This window comes from Mus musculus, chromosome 1, assembly GCF_000001635.26.
Source record: "Mus musculus strain C57BL/6J chromosome 1, GRCm38.p6 C57BL/6J".
NCBI classification, from domain to species: Eukaryota; Metazoa; Chordata; class Mammalia; order Rodentia; family Muridae; genus Mus; species Mus musculus.
In genome coordinates, this window is record NC_000067.6 from 77,895,424 (window position 1) to 77,917,801 (window position 22,378).

General features: G+C 40.0%; 2 long non-coding RNA genes and 1 other non-coding gene across 4 annotated transcripts in view; 1 reads left to right on the forward strand and 2 right to left on the reverse strand.

Annotated features, from left to right (window-relative positions):
• Gm33083 overlaps positions 1-875 on the reverse strand; it is a 125,751-nt gene extending 124,876 nt beyond the window's left edge. For both annotated transcript variants that reach the window (XR_001779851.1, XR_373562.2), the window contains exon 1: positions 683-875. This is a non-coding gene — a long non-coding RNA (predicted gene, 33083). The remainder of the gene's footprint in view (positions 1-682) is intronic.
• Gm33030 overlaps positions 1-20,063 on the forward strand; it is a 101,844-nt gene extending 81,781 nt beyond the window's left edge. Inside the window, exon 4 of the long non-coding RNA XR_373561.2 lies at positions 19,768-20,063. This is a non-coding gene — a long non-coding RNA (predicted gene, 33030). The remainder of the gene's footprint in view (positions 1-19,767) is intronic.
• On the reverse strand, positions 2,860-3,023 carry Gm26263. Its single transcript, XR_003949258.1, has one exon. It is a non-coding gene; the product is annotated as a U1 spliceosomal RNA (small nuclear RNA).
• Positions 20,064-22,378: the final 2,315 nt, after the last annotated feature.

Consider the following 22,378-nt stretch of genomic DNA (forward strand, 5'->3'; position numbering starts at 1 on the left):
ATACATTTGTGAATTGAATAAAATGGGTACAGATATTTCTGTATCACTCGGGAGAGAGAAGGTTCTTCCTGTTTTACTGAATTATTTTCCTTTTTAATTGCCACAGATACCTGTATTCTGACAGCACCAATGAGTGTCGTACTGAAGTCCCCATACATTCATGAATTAAAAAAAAAAAAATGGTCCAAGAGAAAGACCTGGGTTTTCGTCCTGTGATGCTGCCAAAGATTCATTGTTGTGTGACCATAGTGATCCATTTGATCATGATTCTGCTTTGCACCAGCCAAGCGATGGCCTCATAGTCGAAACTTCTAACCTGTCATTTCTCCTAATGACTAAAATCTCCACAAATCCCATCTCTCCCCATCTCCAAAGAGGCAAACTATCCCTCTTCTTTGTCTGTTTTTGTGAATCATGTGTCAGCATTTCTTACATTAACTCACTATAATGCATATAATTTTGTTAGAGACTGACTAAAACATAAAATCAAATCAATTAAGAATGTATGATATTCTACTGTAGGAAACAGCATCTTCTAAGAACTAACGTCTTTAGATTACCATAAATAAATCATTGAGGATACTTGTGCATAGATCTTTAACCATATCTCTCATTTTTCTCTAGGTTAGAACTCAGAAAAAATGTTTCTATCAGATCAAGGGGTGATAAAAATCATACTTACATAATTATAATTTCTCATCTTCCAAGAAGTTAAACACCCACCGCATATGGCCATTGCCTTGTGCATTGCTCCTATAAAATAGCTATTTACATCCTCTGCCTATTTTTCAGTTGCCTTAAGTTTTTGCCGTCTCATTAAATTGCATGTATAATTCGTAATTTAAAAAGTGGTTTGGAGAAAGGCAGTTAACAAATGTGTCATCAGCATCATTTACTTATTTCTGTAAACCTTCCCACTGAAAGCCCTTCTTAAAGCATCTAAAATTTTCCATTAATGTGCTGGGTAGAGAATCAGACAAGACGCCTCAATTACCCAAAGGCAGTGTTGGGCTGCCACCTAGTATTTATGTGTGGAACTGCCCGAATTATGCATTGAGTGCGTTCTCATATTTATGACATATGGAATTCTGTAATCATAAGAATGTCACCTTATGTACCAAAGCATTGACATAAGCTCAAAGCTAATATCAATGAATGCAAGAGCCAAGGTTCCCACCCACTCACAGCAAGGTATGTTGTATATAGCCTCCACACTTAACACTTGTTCACCTTGACTGAATAACAGAATGATAGACTGAGCACCAAGAAAGCCTGGGTCCTTATGAACTTACCTCCATGTGCCCAGGACTTGGTTTCTGTAATCTAAGGAGTCACAAAGAGACACTGTCCTGTCACTCATGCCCGGCCCCTTGCCCCAGATGATGCATGGCAATGGCGCACTGCATTTTGTCCTGGGACCACCATACTTGTGTCAGGCCAATGGGTTTTCCTCCTAGCGCTGTACCTTCTTGTCACTTTTCTCTCCTTCACACATGAAGATGCAATCCTTCCCTTGGTGGAAAGGCTTGGCCACCAACCCTCAAAACTGTGGTCCGACAGAGAACCTTGGTGGAAGAAGGGTTGCAGAGTGGTGGACACTGATGACAGTGACAATTGCCAGTGTCCCCTCATCACACAGCATCTGCCCATACGAACAAGGACTACTCCCAGTACCTCCTCATCCTCCCAGTGTTTCCCCAGGCCCTTCTGGCTCTTATATGACCTTCCTTATAAATTTCCCCCAAATTCAGCCCATTGTTGCTCACCTTTTTCCATATCTTGCCCTAAATTGAATTACATATATACTCCTTTAAGACTCTTGGTGCTTTTGACAGAATTTCTTTAGCCTAATATAATCCCACATGAGGTAAAAACAAAAACTTCTTCCCTTTCTGTTAGACATTGATCCTGCTTGTCCTTTCCTTCCTATCAACAGGGGATCATTCAGGAGTGATAGGATTATGACAGTCCTATTTCTTTGATCCTTCATAGTCTAAGTCTACATCTTCTCTGCTATGCTCTACGAGTATCTTTTTTTGTATATGCCCTGACTGGACAGTGTGTTGGTAAGCTGAGTCTATGTAACAGACAAGTCTCATCTTGAGCATGAGCCTCACTGATGAAGTCCTGACACCCACTTGGGTACTCTAGACCCCTCAGTGTGATCCAGAGCTGCCTCTTAATGCTTCCTTACTACCCTGTCCCACCAGGAAGCCTGTGCTCTGCCTATCCTTTTATCTGGGTCCTCAGAACTTGTTCTGTAAAGCCACACCTACTGGGCAAGGTGAAGAAGGGTATGCATGCCATCTGAGGTTTGGGATTTTTTTTCCTAATGCAAATCTTACAGCCCATTTCATACATTAGATCAGAATCTGTCTTAATAAGATCCTGGGAAATTCACACGTGCTTGAAAGTTGGGAAATACTGAATGCAAACCTGCTCCACATTCTCTGCCATTGCACCTATTCATTCCCTTAAATACAATTTGCAATCTAAATTGGTTTTGTTTATTTTCTCTTTTTCTTTGTATTGCTCCTTTGTCACGCTGGAGAGTGAGCATTGGGGCAGCCAAGATCTTGGCATACAGTGTCATGTTTCTCAGGAGGCACCCAGTCACTCTGTCATTGCTTATTGCATTGAGTTCTGAATCCATTTCCTCTTGTTCCTCTTTGGTGTGACACAGCCCCCATCCATCTTGCATTCGCTCCTTTCTGGATCTTGTTCATTCATCAAATGACAATTTTTTAAAACAACAACTTTTTCTTAGTGTTTCAATCACACTGCATCTCTCTGCCTTCCAGGAAGCTATAGGATCTACTCAGACAACTAATCACAGTATCACTTCAAAGATCCCCCCACTTGGGGAGAGCATGAATGCAAACTCCCACTACCATAAGTTATTCAGTCATGTTTCTCACATTTGAGAAAGTTTCAGGGGTCAGCACATCTGGATTGCAATGGATAAGCCTTGCCCTGGGAAAATCATCTTCTTGATCATGTTATCTCCTCTGCCAGGTAAGGTTTCATTTGTCTATCTATGTATCTATGCATCTATCTTTCTATCTATGTATCTATATATGTATCTATGTATCTATGTATATATGTATCTATGTATGTATCTATCTATCTATCTATCTATCTATCTATCTATCTATCTATCTATCTATCTATCTACCTATCTCTCACCTATCTACCTATCTTCTATCTATCATCTATCTATCTATCTATCTATCTATCTATCTATCTATCTATCTATCTATCATCTATCTACCTATCTTCCACCTATCTATCTACCTATCTCATATCTATCTATCTATCTATCTATCTATCTATCTATCTATCTATCTATCTAGTTAGTTTTCTAAGACAGACTTTCCCTGTATAACCCTGGCTCTCCTGGAACTAGCCCTGTAGACCAGGCTGACCTCAAACTTAGGGATCCATCAGCTATCTAAGATTTTTGTGTGTGTGTGACTATCTGGTCTCTCCAACCAAAATATGACATTCATGAAGGCAGCATCTGGAGTTTTTCTATTTCCCAGTTTTTCTATTAGGCTGGCTGGTACATTCATTCTTTAGAAAAGGAACAACCTACTCCCCCTCAACCCCCATTCACAGAAAAAGACTACACATTTAAAGTTATAGAAACTACTTTTGGGGGCAAAAGTATTCTATAAGAGTTCTTTCAAATGAATGGGTTCAGTGGGTATCATAATAAGCCAGAATGTGATTTCCTGTTGTAATTGGATAATTACTTTTTCCCAGTTTATTAATGTAAATGTTTTCTCTATTTGGTCTCGTGTAAGTGTGTGGGTATTTCATTCTGGATGTCGCCCACAAGACAGGAAAGAGGGTGGGAATCCATAATAGATCTGGATAATTGGCACAGGGTGCTTTTATTCTAAGGACTGGACATTTTCTAAGCTGGTACAGTGTTGATACCTATGGCTTTGTGTAATTCTTCAACGTGGCTCTCACAGGAAGCCAAAATATGCTTTCCTGTTGTAATGGAATAATTTTGTGCTTAGAAAACATTCCATTAGAAAGGACTAAGCAGGAGGTCCTGGCTTCTGCTTTGATTTAGCATAGAGATGATTTGAACAATGATATGCTAGGCGACCCCTATTTTGAGAAACCCTGATTTTTTTTTCATGTCAGTTAGAGCTGGAAATCCTAGACACTTGTCTCCATCCCTGGCCATTTTCACATTCACTATTTGTTGCACACATACCAAGTGGGCTGCTTAGTCAATCCATCCATCTTGATAAAATGCCTAAAAAACACCCTGAAGAATTACAGAAAGTGATAGGCGCCAGCTTAGAAAATGTCCAATCCTTAGAATAAACACACCTTTTGCCAATTACCCAACTCTATTACCAATTCTCACCCTCTTTCCTGGCTGGCGGGTGACATTCAGAATGAAGTAGCCACATGCTTACCTGGGACCAAATAGAGAAAACCTTTACATTTATAAACTTGGAAAATGTTGTCATGAATATTCAGTAAAATATTTCTAAAACTGAGACGCAGCATGAACAAGAATCCTCAAGGACACACAGGTGGCAGGTGAGAGTGGCACAAAACAAAACAAATATTCAGGAAACAAACACAGTCACTTGACCCTTGTTTCCTATGGGTTTGATGTATAGCACAGGTGTGGACATTTCCACTCCTTACTAAGTTCACCCTGCAACGTGAAGAGAGATAAGCAGTGGGCTGTTTTGTGTGGACCTTAAACTTAAACTTGAAAAGGAAAATTGAGTCAGCCACCCAAAGGACTGAAAATCTTCCCTTCTGCCTCCCCCACCCCCATTCCAGGTCTCTGGCACATCGTAGAGATGCTCCCCCCCCCCCAACAAGCCCCTGCCAATTTCCCTTCTCTCTCCCTTGATCTCCCTATTCCTAATCCCCTGCCCTGTTCCACTCCCCATCCCCTCCTCCATCAAGTTCCCTCCCTCCATCCATCCATCCATCCATCCATCCATCCATCCATCTCCAATGTCTATTTCTTCTTCAGATTAAGATTCACTTTGTTATTTAGACCTCCTGGTTGTCTTCTTTGCATCTGTGGATTGTAGCCTTGGTTATCTTGTACTTTATGGCTATTATCTGCTTATAAGTAAGTACATGCCATGTATGTCCTTTGGGGTCTGGGTTATTTTCTAGTTCCAACCATTTGCCTGAAAATTTCACGATGCCCTTATTTTTAATAGCTGAGTAGTATTCCATTGTTAAATGGACCATATTTTCTTTATTCATTCTTCATTTGAGAGACATCTGGGTCATTTACAGTTTTTGACTATTATGAATAAAGTTGCTATGAGCATAGTTGAGCAAGGGTCTTTGGGGGATGGTGGAGCATCTTTTTGGGTATATGCACAGGAGTGGTATAGCTGGATCTTGAGGTAGAACTATTCCCAGTTTTCTGAGAAACAGCCAAATTGACTTCCAAAGTGGTTGTCCAAGTTTGTATTCCCATCAGCAATGGTTCGCCTTGTTCCATATCCTTGATAGCATGTGCTGTTACTTGAACTTTTGACCTTAGCTATTCTGATAGATATAGGGTAGAATCTCAGAGCCCTTTTGACTTGCATTTCTGTGATGACTAAGGGCACTTCTGAACCGTTCAAGTGTTTCCCAGCCATTAGAGATTCCTCTGAGACTGGATTTTGTAAAGTTCTAAATGATCATGCATCTAATTACAGGGCATGATATAATTATAAACTGGCCATGTTGGTTCAAGGTGCTTCAAGTATGGGTTGATTATAGGTATTTCTCTATTTCATTATTGTCCATTTATTTACAATTGTTTCTTATTAAAATCTTGGAGACATGTTAACACTTTTTTTTTCTGAGCAATATATAGTGCTCAGGGCATACTCTCTATGACTTCAAAGAGGTTGTAAGTCATTATTCAATCCTTTGGGGAGTCATTCGTCAAAGCCATGGCCACCTGCCATCAGTAGTCAAGTGACGTTCCCTCCCTCACTATCTTGTCCAGACAGGCTACCTCATGATCTGCCCACTCATTCAAGGTATTCAAATCCTTTCTTGAACTTCTTTCTGCTGACCTATTGTGACCTAACCTAGCTCGGCTCACTCGTTCTATTATGTATACTTGATGTACATTTTTCTCTTGACAATACCAGTTTAATTTAAGCTAGCCTGGAAAACTGAAGCTGGAGGTAAAAGCGTCAACCTCCCATCTACACATTCATGTTGACTACTACCCAGTAGTATGGGAAAGGTCATCATTATGGAACAGTACACTGTAAGAATAGAAGGGAAAATGGTTCAAAAAATAATAAAAATGGGATTTGTATTTCTAATGGGCAGGGACTATTTTTTATTTGCCCATGAAACATTCTCTCTCTCTCTCTCTCTCTCTCTCTCTCTCTCTCTCTCTCTCTCCCTCCCTCTCTCCCTCCCTCCCTCCCCCCCTCCCTCCCTCCCTCCCTCCCTCCCCCCCTCCCTCCCTCCCTCCCTCCCTCCCTCCCTCCTTCCATCTCTCTCATAGGTAGTGGGCCCCAAAGGAGCTATGTACTGGTCAGCTAGGGTTATTTGGTAAAAATGATCCAGATAGTCCTGTGGGTAAGCATTTTCTTAAATTAATGATTGATGTGGGATGGTCCAGACCAATCTGAGTAATGCCACACATGGGCAGGTAGATGGTCCTGTGTGGTATAAGAAAGTGAAATTAACACAGCATGGGGAACAACCCAATATGTGGTGTTCCTCCATAGTCTCTGCTTCAGTTCCTTGTAGCCTGTGAGATGAGATCAGTTCTTTTCTCCCCATGTTGCCTTTGGCTATGTTGGCTATAGCAACAGAAAGCAAACTAAGACAGACTAATACAACTTTCAAAGGACAATTGAGTTCCCAGTTTAAACTTGAAGAGCTTGGACAATCTGATTCCATTTTTACTCTTTCTCCAAATGATGTAATCAAAATGAACCTAAGGCTACTTGCCACAATAATTAAAGACTATAATTTTCAATTGATTGATTGTAAGGTGCAGAATTCTTTATTTTGATTTACTACTCTGTGGAGCACGCATGTGTGTGTGTGTGTGTGTGTGTGTGTGTGTGTGTGTGTGTGTGTGTGTGTACAAACCGATCATAACATGTGTGGGAGGTCAGATGACAACTTACACGTTTTGCTTCTCAGAATCCACCATGTGTTCTGGGAACCAAACCCTAGTTGTTAGGCTTTCTTGGCAAGTGATTTTACCAACTGAGCCAACTAGTCTATCTGGTGCACAATCCTTTACTCCCCAAAGAACTCCTGTCAAACTGGGTCACAATAGTAACTAATGGTTAAAAATCAAAAGAGAACTTCCAAACCAGGGGATCTTAGAGACTGATTATACCTCACAGTAAAAGGGTAACTGCTATAAATAGTTTCCCCCATCTGCAAATCCAAATCTTGCTCAGTGAATAGAGAAAGAATCACATTGAAGAGTTCTACACTAAAAGAGTTTAAGTCACCACCTTCAAGGAAGTACCCACTTGACCTACACTTAAAGCCCAGTCTACCTGCAACAGTAAATTAACCCCCTGGCTCTGCTCAGCCAGATGAATAAGGAGAACCTGTTCTCTGCTTTAGCCTGGGAACATCTCCTGGGGTTGGGTGCCCTCCACAGAGAAAGTGAGAAAAGAAGAAAAGATTAGACAGCTCAATATCCAGTAGCTTCTTTCCTGAACTTCATGCTAGGGTAGGGTAACCAAGACAAGCAAGTCATGTGATCTGGTTTAAGGTCATTTTATATATGTTCATGTATTTATCTTTTCCCTGTAGCACTCTGAATGGTTCAAAAAGGTTCTCATTATTTAAATCCCATAACTCTTCAGCCCCAAATACTCTCCTTTGGATTTTCTCTGAATATTGTTGGTCCTGCAAGACTTCCTTTCAGAAAACCTTCTTCCACCCTCCGGAAAGATTGTGCCTCCTGGCTCTTCTCTAACCCTGCTTTGTCTTCTTCATAAGACTTTCACCATCAGACACATTAAAGATCTAATTAATTGATGGTGTATTTCTCTAACTACAAAATAAGGTTAGTAGTCTTCATTGATGTCCAAAGACTCCTGTATTATCTAAGCAGGTGAGCAAGTGATGGTGTTACTTATCTAAATCCTCAAAGTTGGGAGGCTGAAGCCGGAGGATTTCAAGTTCAAGGATAGTTTGAGTTACATAGTGGGTTCCAGTCCCATCTGAATAGCAAAATTCTGTAACAAAACCCTGTTATAAACAATAAAAACACATAAACAATAAAAAGACAAGTAATTAACTAAAGGGATCAATTAAGCTCTGAGACTCCAAGACTAAGAACCAACTGGCTTTGGTTGCTTCCAGCAATGACATGGGCTTTTTGTGTCTCAGAGATGGCATTTTGTGCTCAAAGGCCTACAGATCATAGAATAAAGCAAGAAGAGGAAAGGAGCCTGAAAGGATAAATGAGTCAAGAGTCTGCTCCAGGGGGTCAGCAGCCCTTCAGCTCCAGGTTGCTCATGGGAATAAAGGGACGAAAGTAGGGAAAAACTTTGACTCATCCCCAAGACTCCAGTTCAATAGAACTCCTTGCTGCCTTCCCCTTTGTATCAAAAGGAGCTCCTCTCTACTTCTGCCCTTTAAGGTCAACATTGGGGCCAATTTCAAGCCTGCCTATGTGTGGCTTCTGACTGCAAGTCACCCATTTGCATTCTTTGCTCTAAAGTAGTAGCCATGTGATGCTATGTTAAAGACACTAGTGCTTACCACTACTTTTGAGGTTTATTACAAATAACTTGCTATTCCATAAGAACTGAAGGCCAATATTCATAAATTGTTTCTTGTTAACTGGTTATATTGCTTTTGGCAGTAACAATGCCATTATTTTATCTAACTTGCATTCTTGATAGATACCCTTGAACTAGAGGAGAAAGGGATGGGGGCGGGGAACATACAGCAAATTAGAAATATCCTACCTATAAAATATGTGCTGCATGCTAGCATCATTTCTTATGTCTACCAGGGCAGAATATAAAAGGCTGAACGTAGTTGCTTTAAAATTATCCCTGTAAGAGCACGTAATGTTTTCCATTAAACTGGGACTAGCAATTTTAATTATATATAAATTTAGTCCCATTAAATAGAAAGAAATGCTTTGGCTTGAAGTCAAGGCTGAACACTTAGTCTCAACCATAAGGTCTATGAAAAAACATCCCCTAGTCCTTTCCCAACTTCAGTTCCACTCTATACTTTTGATTTTCTCCATCAGCTCACAGGTTGTATCTTTCATATTTCATATTTTCAAACCCACACCTTTCATATTTTAATGCCCGTGATATGTCTTACTCCTAGAATACATCGCCCCTTTCTTCTCCTCTAATTTAAATCCTTATCAACTTTGGAGGTTATAGCCTCATTTTCATTTCAAATGTAAACCTTCCTCTACCACCGTGACCCACAGTGATCTTCTATAGATGTCCTGGGACTATACTTTATATTAAGTGTTTGGTGGGTGGTCTTATACAGGCATCTTTCTCATTCTGTAGTAGAAAGGATGCAATAGATGAAATGCAGGGTCTGAGAGTTTCTGAAAAGTACAAAAGCTGGACCAATATAATGCTGCTAGAACCTTTTATACAGCTCTTTAGTTGACCCCAGAGGTCACTTTGAGCTTGATGAGACAGTTCATAAATCTGAGCACTTTCTAGCCTCAGACACCTGCACCTCAGCCTGTTCCCAGGAGTGTTCTTAACCTGTGAACCAGATGGACTAGAAATGTCAACAAACTAAGCCTCTTAAGAGCAATCCTCAATCAATGAAGGGTGAGAGTTAATAGATCAATACATCATCTCCCTCTCTTCTTAGGGGAAAAATACCAAGATGTATTCCACATGGTCCCTCAGAAGATCCCTGCCATCATTTCACTGTAGTTACTCACAGCAATGACCTATTTGGCTACTATCTTCCCTATAGAATTTTTAGGATAAATGTGTCTTCAACGTTCATATGCTCTGATTACTAAAGAAGAGAAGGATCACTGGAAGACATTTGGCATTTGGCTGTCCTATCACAACTATGTCTCCAGAATGGAATGAATTCTCCCCATATCAGAATCTGATGTTGGGAAACAACACACACACACACACACACACACACACACACACACATTTAGGGAGAAGTAGACGCAAGTCTTCATGCAAATCCTTTTGTTTTTCCACGAACAATTTCATGGTCACCAAACGGAAATGAAAGAGCAACAACAAAAGGTAGAATTTTGAAAGGTGGAGTATCAAAAGCCAATTCAAGCTCTTCCCCTCAAGTCATGAGTGTTGCCTTTTATGTCAGTCATTGAAGTACCATACTAAAACTAAATATTACCAGAATTGAATCTGATGTGGCTTATATGCAGGAATGGTTAGATGAAATGGTCAGAATTGACTAGAACATTCCAAAATGAAAATAATTTCAACATTTCAAGTTATATACTGGGTTATATCAGGTTGGAAGATAATTTTCTGAAGCACTTGAAGGTTGATGGCCATTCAACTAGGTTAAAAAGCTTAAGCCAGGCAGTGGTACATGTCTTTAACAGCCCTTAAGAGGCAGAGGCAGGCCGGGCAGTGGTGGTGCCTAGTCTATAGAGTGAGTTCCAGGATAGCCAGGCCTACACAGAGAAACCATATCTTGAAAAACCGGGGTGGGGGGAAGGGGGGAAGAGGCAGATGTAGGTGGATCTCTGCCAATTCAAAGCCAGCCTGGTCTACAAAGTGAATTCCTGGACAGCCAAGACTGTGACACAGAAAAACCTTGTAATGAAAAACCAAAAACCAACCAACCAATGAACAAAAAGCCTTGCAGACCCTAGCTGAAGAGCTGTTGACATCAGTATCTGCTATGGGAAAGAGTCAGTTTCCTTTAAGTGTGTTTTCAGGTGGGTTGATCATGCTCCAGTGGATGGCTATATACTCACATGGATATGGGCAGCACTAATAAGACTCAAAAGTCACAAAAACAATTTGAAATTTAGAGGGAGACATGGCATTGAGAATAAGGGGACACAAGGAAAGTATTGGAAAAGGGAGTTGCAGGTAAATATGATCAAAATATATTGTATACATATATGCATAAAATTCTCAAAGAATAAATATGTGTAATTTATATGCATATACAAATAATTCATATGCATATGCACATACATATATACATACATAACCAAACAGAGACATTTAAATTTTGCCACTTACAAATTCATAAAATGGCAGCTGGGATTGATTCTTTCTGTTATCCTGCTTCCTGGTGCCATACTGAAATCAGTGTGTGGATTAAAATCTCTCAGCCTCCTCTTTCTGTAGAATGCCAGCCTCTTAGCAAACCAGCACGACCTATGTCACCACTATGTGCAAAGCTTCATGGAGGACTGCTCTTTGAAAAAGGTTACAAAGAATTCAAGGAGGCAGGGTGGTAGAGGAGACTTGGAAACCCACTCAGGAATTATGTCTATGCTCACTTGTTGGTTCCAGTGTTAAGAGTTTCTGTCAGAAAGTGCAGATGGTGAAAAACTTTGTAGCACTCAATCCTAAATCAAATGCCTTCATCAAAGTTTTCTCCTCAAGACTCCAGGATCTATGAAGAAGAGGAGGCAGAAAGGTTGTAAGAACCAAAAGAGATGGATGACTCTAAAGAAACAGTGTCTTCAGACAAAACAGAACTGATGTACACATGAACTCAAAGAGACTATGGCAGCATGCACAGGTTCAAGATAGAGCAGGTCCCAGTGCTGAGGAGAGAATGGACCCACCTGTCTTCCACTTCTAACCAAGAAGCTCTCTGCATGTTAGTTGCAAAGGGAAAAAATGTCTTCTCCAACAGTGTTTTGCAGGATACATCAACTACACTTCAGAGTAGATCCAATGGCATTGAGTAGTTGGCCAACAGAAAACAAAACTCAATGCTATTTTTGTAGACTTCTGTCTCATCTTGATTTGTTTAGGCATTTTTCCACTATTTGTCTTTTGCTTGCTTCTTGTGTTTTGTGATGATTTTTTCTTTTCTCATTGTTTTATAAATCATTTTATTCATTTATATTTTAAATGATATCCCCTTCTGAGTTACCCCTCCACAAATCCCTGCCATCACATCCTCCCTCTCCCCCATCCCCTTTGTCTCTATGAGGGTGCTCCTCCACCCACTCACCTACTTCTGCCTCACTACTATATCATCCTCCTACACTGGGACATCAAGCCTCCGTAAGACCAAGGGTCTTCCCTCCCATTGTTGTTAGATAGGGCCATTCTCTGCTACATATGAATTTGGAGCCATGGATCCTTCCTTGTATACTCTTTGGTTGGTGGATTAGTCCTTGGGAGCTCTGGATGGTCTAGTTAGCTGATATTGTTTTTCATATGGGGTTGTAATCCCCTTCAGCCCCTTCAGTCCTTCCCCTAGCTCTTCCATTGGGGTCCCCAGGCTCAGTCCAATGGTAGGCTATAAGTATTTGCATCTGTATTGGTCAGTTGCTGGTAGAACCTCTCAAGGAACAGCCAGACCAGGCTCCTGTCAACAAGTGCTTCTTGGCATCAACAATAGTGTCAGGGTTTGGTGTCTGCAGATGGGGATGGATGCCTATGTGGGGCAGTCTCTGGGTGGCCTTTCCTTCTTATGTATTTCTTGCGTTTTGTTTGATTTGGTTTAGTTTACTTTGCTTTATTTATTTTATTTTTTATTTTGTTTTTTATTAGATATTTATTACATTTACATTTCCAATGCTATGCCAAAAGTCCCCCCACCCACTCCCCCACCCACTCCCCCACCCACCCACTCCCATTTCTTGGCCCTCTCGTTCCCCTGTACTGAGGCAGATAAAGTTTGCAAGACCAATGGGCCACTCTTTCCACTGATGGCCGACTAGGCCATCTTCTGATACATATGCAGCTAGAGACACAAGCTCTGGGGGGTACTGGGTAGTTCATATTGTTGTTCCACCTATAGGTTGCAGATCCCTTTAGCTCTTTGGTTACTTTCTCTAGCTCCTCAATTGGGGGCCCTGTATTCCATCCAATAGCTGACTGTGAGCATCCACTTCAGTGTTTGCTAGGCCCCAACATAGTCTCACAAGAGACAGCTATATCAGGGTCCTTTCAGCGAAATCTTGCTAGTGTATGCAATGGTGTCAGCATTTGGAGGCTGATTATGGGATGGATCCCCGGATATGGCAGTCTCTAGATGGTCCATCCTTTCGTCTCAGCTCCAAACTCTGTCTCTGTAACTCCTTCCATGGGTGTTTTGTTCCCAATTTTAAGAAGGGGCAAAGTGTCCACACTTTGGTCTTCGTTCTTCTTGAGTTTCATGTGTTTAGCAAATTGTATCTTATATCTTGGGTATTCTAAGTTTCTGGACTAATATCCACTTATCAGTGAGTACATATTGTGTGAGTTCTTTTGTGATTGGGTTACCTCACTCAGGATGATGCCCTCCAGGTCCATCCATTTGCCTAGGAATTTCATAAATTCATTCTTTTTAATAGCTGAGTAGTACTCCATTGTGTAAATGTATCACATTTTCTGTATCCATTCCTCTGTTGAGGGGCATCTGGGTTCTTTCCAGCTTCTGGCTATTATAAATAAGGCTGCTATGAACATAGTGAAGTATGTGTCCTTCTTACTGGTTGGAACATCTTCTGGATCAAGGGGATACAAATTGGAAAGGAAGAAGTCAAAATATCACTCTTTGCAGATGATATGATAAGTGACCCTAAAAATTCCACCAGAGAACTCCTAAGCCTGATAAACAGCTTCAATGAAGTAGCTGGATATAAAATTAACTCAAACAAGTCAATGGCCTTTCTCTACACAAAGAATAAACAGGCTGAGAAAGAAATTAGGGAAACAACACCCTTCTCAATAGTCACAAATAATATAAAATACTTTGGCATGACTCTAACTAAGGAAGTGAAAGATCTGTATGATAAGAACTTCAAGTCTCTGAAGAAAGAAATTAAAGAAGTTCTCAGAAGATGGAAAGATCTCCCATGCTCATGGATTAGCAGGATCAATATAGTAAAAATGGCTATCTTGCCAAAAGCAATCTACAGATTCAATGCAATCCCCATCAAAATTCCAACTCAATTCTTCAACGAATTAGAAAGGGCAATCTGCAAATTCATCTGGAATAACAAAAAACCTAGAATAGCAAAAACTCTTCTCAATGATAAAAGAACCTCTGGTGGAATCACCATGCCTGACCTAAAGCTGTGCTACAGAGCAATTGTGATTAAAAACTACATGGTATAGCAACAGACTAGTAGACCAATGGATTAGAATTGAAGACCCAGAAATGAACCCACATACCTATGGTCACTTGATCTTTGACAAGGAAGCTAAAACCATCCAGTGGAAAAAAGACAGCATTTTCAACAAATGGTGCTGGCACAACTGGCGGCTATCATGTAGAAGAATGTGAACTGATCCATTCCTATCTCCTTGTACTAAGGTCAAATCTAAGTGGATTAGGTAACTCCACATAAAACCAGAGACACTGAAACTTATAGAGGAGAAAGTGGGGAAAAGCTTTATTTATTTTAAAGAAAAGAGAGAAAAAGACATAAAGTCAGGGGAGGGTCTGAGAGGAGTTGAGAGAAGGAAAAAAAAAAAAACATGATCAAAATACATTGCACTTAGATTTTTTTCAATTAAATAAAAAATAAAAATAAATTTCTTTAGCACAGTAACTGAACCACAAAAAGAGAGTAAATGTTTCCTCTGGCCAACGCAGGAATGTTGGGCGCAGATTCCCACAAACCATTGACTTTAAAATACAGAGTTACTTCACAAAATTAGTATAATCTTTATACCAACTGGCAAGTGCAATTCTCACCCCTTATCAAGGAAAATTCCCTGTGCAACAAATGGAGACCATTGCAGAAAACTACAATGGATAAAATGCAAAATTGTGGATTCTAGTGCCCACTGATACATCTACACAACTCTTGCACCTAAGGCTTAGAGACTATTTCAGAAGAGGTCAACCTACCAAAAGACTGGGTTATCCAGAGGAACAGGAAGTTTTCTGTGAGATCATGTCTCCTAGAAATGACAGAGAAGCTACAACCATGGAGTCTAACCACCATGGCTGCCTAAACAAGCTCTGAACAAGGATGATGTCAGTAGATATGCTAAAGTAGAGGGAGAAAGCTTACCAGGACTCAACCCTAGGCAAGGAACTACAGGCAGCTAAGAAATGCTGAGAGGGAGAAATAGTCTTCCCCAGGGAAGAGCACACCAGTTTATCCAATTCCAAGTGATCAGCCTTAAAAACAGTACATACAAGTAAAATTATATGATTGTATTTATGTATTTGGGAAATATATATATATATATATATATATATATATATATATATATGTATATATATATATATATATATACACACACACATATATATGTGTGTGTGTGTATTTGTGTGTATATGTGTGTGTATATAAATAAATATATATATATGTATATATATATATGCATATAACAACAGTTAAAAGAAGAATGATTCGGGAGAGAGAGTAAAGGGCTGGTTCATAAGAGGGGCTGAAAGGTAGAAGCAACAAGAGGTAAATGATGTGGTCATATTATTATAATCTCAAAACTAAAAAGTGTTAAAGTAAAAAATATGTTAAGGTACTTAAATGTCAGCTTCTTGTCTTGGAGAATTTGGGAGAAAAAAAAAACATGATAAAAAGCCTGGAATTATTCTTGTTAAGTGCTTATCACTTGCTTTAAAAGGAAGAGCAAAATAATTTTTACCAAAATTATCATTAATAAATCACTAACAAATAAGTATTAGCTTTCTTCCCTCCTAGAAGTTTTGCTTGGTCAGCCTGTTAACACACCAACCAGACAGCGCTACACCAGACTTCATGAGGTTTCCTTTCCTTTTAATTAACTTTAAAATCTTATTAGCCAAATTATTAGCAATATGTTACAAGGCATTGAGACTGCAGCTGTGAATGCATCTTTATTAAAAAGGCACTGCCATGAGTTAAGAAACTTCCAGCATTATTATAAACTCCATCAAGGCTAGGGAGATAATTCCGTTTGCAAATTGGTCCCAATTCAAACTTGGCAAAGGAATGCAAATTAGGTTTGAATTAATTTGCTGCTCTCCTCCCATTCTTTTCTCAAAACATGTAATTTCTTTTGGCAATTAGCTTCCATAGACTTTATGCTAGTACTTAGGAAGGTGTACCAACTCATAAGAACTGAAGTTGTGATGTTATTTCAACTTAGAAAAAGACGTGTGAAGAAGGAAGAGAAATAGGCTTTGAGATGTCTTATCCTTCCTAAGGGATTCATAAACAACCCTAAATTTCACCCAGCAAGAAAGAACTAGAATACTGTAGACTATTTTACCATCCTAGGCATTTCTCAGAAGTGTAAGAATAGATTTGTCATAGACTTTGTCCCATAGAGTATTCTAAATATAGACTCAGCTTGCCTCTGTCCACAGCTGTTCCATTCTAAGGCCTTACCAAGGGTTCAACAGTGAGTGCCTTTATTGAAAATGGAACTACCTCTTCAGGTGCAAGATCTTTTACAAGCCTTTTGCAAGGCAAGAATAAAAATCCACTGCTAAGGCAAAAAGCTCTGGGGACCTCTCCATTCTAATCCGGTTCACAGGTCTGATGCAAAACAAAACCACGGTACTGTAGCTCTGCCTGCCTCCTTTGACAGCTCTGGCGTGTTCTCTAGTCATTCTCAATGCTAGAATGCTTTAAACTATTTGCAGGGTGCTAGATAATACAGATTCTCTGGCATTACCGATGCTTCTGATCCAGTGTTCCTTCAGTTGAAACTGGGACTTGGAAAGATTTTGAGGGAGTAGTCTTTAGATGCCACCTCAACAGAGACACTTGAGCTTGGGAGAGAGTACACAGTAAAAATGTCTGGCATGCAAGCACAGAGACCTGAATTTGATCTAATTATAAATGAAGTCAGAAGTACCGGGGTTTGGTCCACATTTTTTCCCCCGTAACACAGAGTTCCATTTCTTCTGGTTATGGGACTGCCACCTCTGAGCACGGTGCTTTCCAATTCTTCCTTTCCTTAGATGAGGTGGGGGAGGTGGAACACTGTGTTAGTGCTACCTTTTATGAAGAGAAATCTTGGTGGCACAAGATACTAGTTGTTTTAATCATATCTGTAGCCGCAAGAAGCAACTGTGGGCTCTGGAGTAAAGTCAGGGTGTGTTAAGCTACACTATACTCCTGAACTCTTGACTACTTGGGACAAGTTTTTTAATCGCTCCTTAGCATTTTCATCTATAGAAAACAAATAATGATGATTAAAGAATTTCAAGTACAAAGATTTTTTTTCCTTAAAAATATCATAGGATTGTCACATAGTATCCAATATATGTGTAGACATGCCAAATCAACTCATTATGGCAATTCCATAGAAATAATTAGTAAGCATTGCATGAATATGATAGAATAGTCAAAAGCAACAGCTCTCCACTATTGTTGATCTTTCCCACTGGGGACACGTAAATGTGAAGAAAATTTGATTGTACCACAGGAACATGAGGAGGCTTTTACTAGCATTTGATACATAAGGACCAAGACACTGCTAAATATCTTACAATGCACAGAATGGTTTCTATCCACAGGGAATTAATTGTCCTGCCCTGGTTGTCAATATTTGCAAGGCTGGAACCTAGTAAAGTGTGGAGATACATGCAGGACATGCCACAGGAATCCAGAAGTATGACGTTCAACTACAATTCTTGGGTTTAGATTTTCTGGACTTGTGTTAATTTACAATTAGAATGTATAAGTCAAAAAGGAGTTAAATACAAGACTGCTTAGAGAACTCAGGAAAACAAGCACCCATTTCTTTTTAATGTTCTAGGTTTCATAAGTGAGTGCAACAATACAGTCATGATTTCATTTTTCTTCATGGTTGCATAAAATTTCATCCTGTGTTTTCTTTATCCATTTCTTTATCCATTCATGTGTTCATAGCCATCTAAGCTGGGCCTATCTCTTGGTTATTGAGAAGAGTTTAATAGTAAACACGGGTTTCAACTATGTCTCTGGTATGTTGTCTTAGACTCTTAAGACTCTATACCATAGAATCTTTGGGGTATATATTCAAGAGCTGGCTAAACACCCATTTTCTATCAACCCCGTTCCTATTTATACAAATAACCAAACTTCTTAGGTACTGACTGGAAAAAAAATCATCATCTACTTTTTGATGTGCATTCTCTGCTAGTCTAAACTGCCTATCTTCAGCAAAGTGTTTCATAGCAAATAACAAAACTGTATGTCTTTAGACATAGTATGCAGTTACATCTGGCTACTAAGACCTCCCATCCCCCAAACTCAGAGGAAACAGTTACTCTTTAACGATGCTTCTTTTGGAGATCCACAATTGGTTAAAAAAAATGCAGAGACCAAGGGCCTGTGGGTACCCAAACCCCAACTGATCTGTCTGCAAGGTATCCCTTACACCCAAGACTTTTGGAGTGACAGAAGGATGGTAATAGCCAGACACCTGTTACTAGCTAGTGTCTCCTAGGCATGACAAGGGAAATATGTCTATAAACTCTCAACAGTACAGTTATCTGAAGATTGCCAATGTAATGACAGCTGGCATGCCAAGGTGGACAGGAAAAACTCCATATGGTTCCACCCCTACTGGTGGCTCATGGCTGCAGAGAGGGGAAGAATTCATTTCTTCCAGGGACAAACTCCCACATAGGTTGTCCAGTCCCAAGTGGCTAGCCCATGTGTACATGAACAAGACTAAAGATAAGTGCTTGTTTCAATAATAATTAAAGAAGAGACCGTGGATGGGAGAGGAGTTGGAAGATGGAGTGAGAAATGGAAGTAAGGGGGACTCAGGGCTCATGTACAAAATCCTCGAAAAGAAGAAAAATTTAAAAAGTAAAAATTACTGGTACTCATTACACGGAGCACCTCTTGAAACTGATCGGTTTCCTGTCCTTATTCGGTGAGTTGAAATTAAATTGTTATTTGCTTTGACATATACTTGACATTTTGAAAATGTAGGCTAAATAATCCAATCAAAAAATTAGGCACATCAACAGATGGTACCCAGTGTCACCCCCTGGCCTCCACATATGCATAGACCACATGTAATAGCCAGACACCTGTTACTAGCTAGTGTCTCCTAGGCATGACAAGGGAAATATGTCTATAAACTCTCAACAGTACAGTTATCTGAAGATTGCCAATGTAATGACAGCTGGCATGCCAAGGTGGACATGGTCTGCCCTTGTACATGGTCACCCACATACATGCAAAACACACACACACACACACACACACACACACACACACACACACACACACACACACACACCACACTATGGTGGTTTGAATGAAATGTCCCCATAAATCTCTGCTATTTGAATACTTGGTGTCCCTGACCCCCTTGTCTCGTGGCTGTTTAGAAAAGATTAGGAGGTTTGCTGGAGGAAGTCTGTCACAGAGGAGGATTTTGAGATTTCCAAGGCCGTTTCAAATTAGCTTTCTCAGCATCCTGTTTGCAGTGTAAGACACAATCCCTCAGCTTTAAGCTTCCAACTAGAGCTGCCTTCATAATGTTGATGGAGTCCTATTCCTCTGGAACTACAGGCCCAGTATCAACCCTTCCTTCTAAGTCACCTGGGCTGTGGTGGGTTTGTTTTTTTTTTTTTTTTTTCACAGAAATGTAACAATGCAGAAATGAAAGAAAAAATTCTGAGTGCTTATTCCTGTGCTTGCAGGTACGCATGCCTTGGAGTGAAAGACCTCGAGCCACTTGACAGCTTGGCCATGAACTTCTTAGACAGTAACTATGCAAGCGCTTCCAGAAATCATCAGAGGCCCATGAGCCTGAAGGGGATGAGCCAGAAGGGAAGCAGTGTGAAGACTCAAGACCACAGAGCCTGGTGGGCCCCAGGGACGCCGATCTCCATCTTAGGGGCAATCTAGAGGCATTGAAGAGTTTCATCACCGGGGAGCCAAGAGGTTCTATTTGCATTTTATAAAAATTTGAGCTTCAGTGTAGAGACTAAATTAGAACAAGGCCTAAGAGGATACAGGAGCTCTTAGGAGGGAATTGAGTATAAGAGAATGTAAAATAGGGAGAAGCGGCGCAGATACAGAGAATAGGAACAGGTTCAAACTGAAATGGTTCCAGGACTTATAAGACAGACATACACAGACCAAAACTCTCATATTTCGACATATTAAAAAAAATAGTGTCATCACAAAATTGTAATGACTCCATGGCATTTATCATAAAATTAAGTAGTTCAAATGAGGCTCACTGCATATTACTATACAGGAGAAAACAAAGGACTGAAATACATATTTCAATACAAAGGCTTTCAATAAAGTTCTTGAACACAAAAATAAAAATCACAAAGTTTTAAACCCAGATTACTGTCATATCATGTTTTATAGTGGCCTTCTTCATATGCATTGCATGGAACACACAGCCTACCCCAACCCCCTCTGGGTTACACACGAATACACACACACACACACACACACATACACCACCTTGCTTCCATCTACTCCCAAATCATGTTTTCCACCATTTGTCTCTAGTAGGCGTGACTGTAAGGACAGGCAGTGTCAAGTATAGCGGCATAAGTTCACTTTGGTCATTTTAGTTGTCTGTATTCATGTTACCATCACCATCATCTACTTCTAGAACATTCTCACTGCCCCCCAAAAGAAACACTATGGCTATCAGTACTCGCCACTTATTTCCTACTTCCTCTTGCCTAGGGAACCTTTAATCCACCTTACAAACTGTGAGTCTATGGATTTGGGGATAGAAATAGAATTAGACACTATTTGACCCTGTGTTTACTGACCTCTCATTCATTGCCATATCTTAATGCTCATTCATGGTGTACTATGTTCTCGAACTTCATCCCTTTTATTCCCAAATACCTCACTGAATGACTATGCTGCTCACATTTGTCCATTCATCAGCTTGTGGGTATTTGAGCTTCTGCTTCGTCAAATTATGAATGAAGCCAAGAACAATAGTGTAATTTTAGTGCTCAATGTCTTGGTTGGTTAGTTGTCCGGGGAGGGGAATTGCTGGGTCACACGGGAACTCTGCAATCTTCTGAAGAGATGCTGGACTGTTTCCCAGAGCAACCACTCTGTTTCTCAGTTTTATTAACACCAGCAGACAGGTATCCCAGTCTCTCCAAGAGCCAATCAACATCTGTTAGTATGTTCCTCTTTCTTCTAGTCATCCCAGGGGGCCTACTGGAGACCTCATCTCGGCCTGGTTTGCATTTCTCTGGGGGCTCCTGCTGTTCACTTTCACATCCTAACAAATCACTTATGCATCTTCTGTGGGAAAATATCAGTTCAGATCCGTTGTGCACTTTTGATATTGGTCTTTTTATTGTTGGAGTTGTATTTAGATATCTTAGATGGCGGACGCATGGTGCTATGAGCTTTCCCTCATCCCATGGGCTGTCATTTTCACTGTCCTGATGAGGTAGCTTAATGAATAAAAAGATATTTTCAAAGTTCCACCCTAGGTGATTTAACTGGTATGTTTCTTCTGTTCACCTTCATTGTTGTTTTTTTTTTTAATTTAAAAAATAACTTTCATGAAACTATAGGAGCATACAGCTGAGTTGAATGTCAAATTCTTTTTATGTTTTCTCCCTGCAAAATAGAGGAAAACGCAAGTGCCATTTCTCCCTGGGAATTTGTAGTCATTTTCTTTAACATTTGTGTTCCTTCCTCCGAGTTAAAAGACTATAACTACTGTCAGATGCTCTATCTTCAGCGAAAGCAATTAAGGAGCATTATTCGGGCTTATCAGTTCTATGTCATTTTATTAGCTTAGGCAATTAGAAGAACTTATCATTTTTAAAAATCACATAATTATTGACTATCACAGGCCTGTTACTGAGAAAGGTGATGACTTGTAACATTGCTGTGAGGGAAAATGAAAATAGAGGGGTGAAGAGTAAGCCCAGAAGATGGAGGTTAAAGGAGACAGGCATAAATTACAATTAGGGGAGTGCAGTGGAGTCTTAATGCATCTTTTAAGACCCTTTAAGTCACATTAATAAAAAGGAAGGAGATGGTGTTAGCACTGATAGAATGTTGGTTTTAAATGTTAATTTATTTCTTTTTAACAAGTTCTCCTCCCTATTCTTTTACATACGAAGGGGATTCAGAGGTAAGGTTGAGGCTAGAGCTAGAGCCTGGTGGTAAAGTCCTTGCCCAGCATGCATGAGACCCCAGGATCAACCCCAGCAAGCCCTTCTCTCCAAAAAGAAGCAAAGTCAAGTCAAGACTTTATTAATGAGCTAAAAGGATGACTCGGTGGTTAAGGGTGGGTACTGTTAT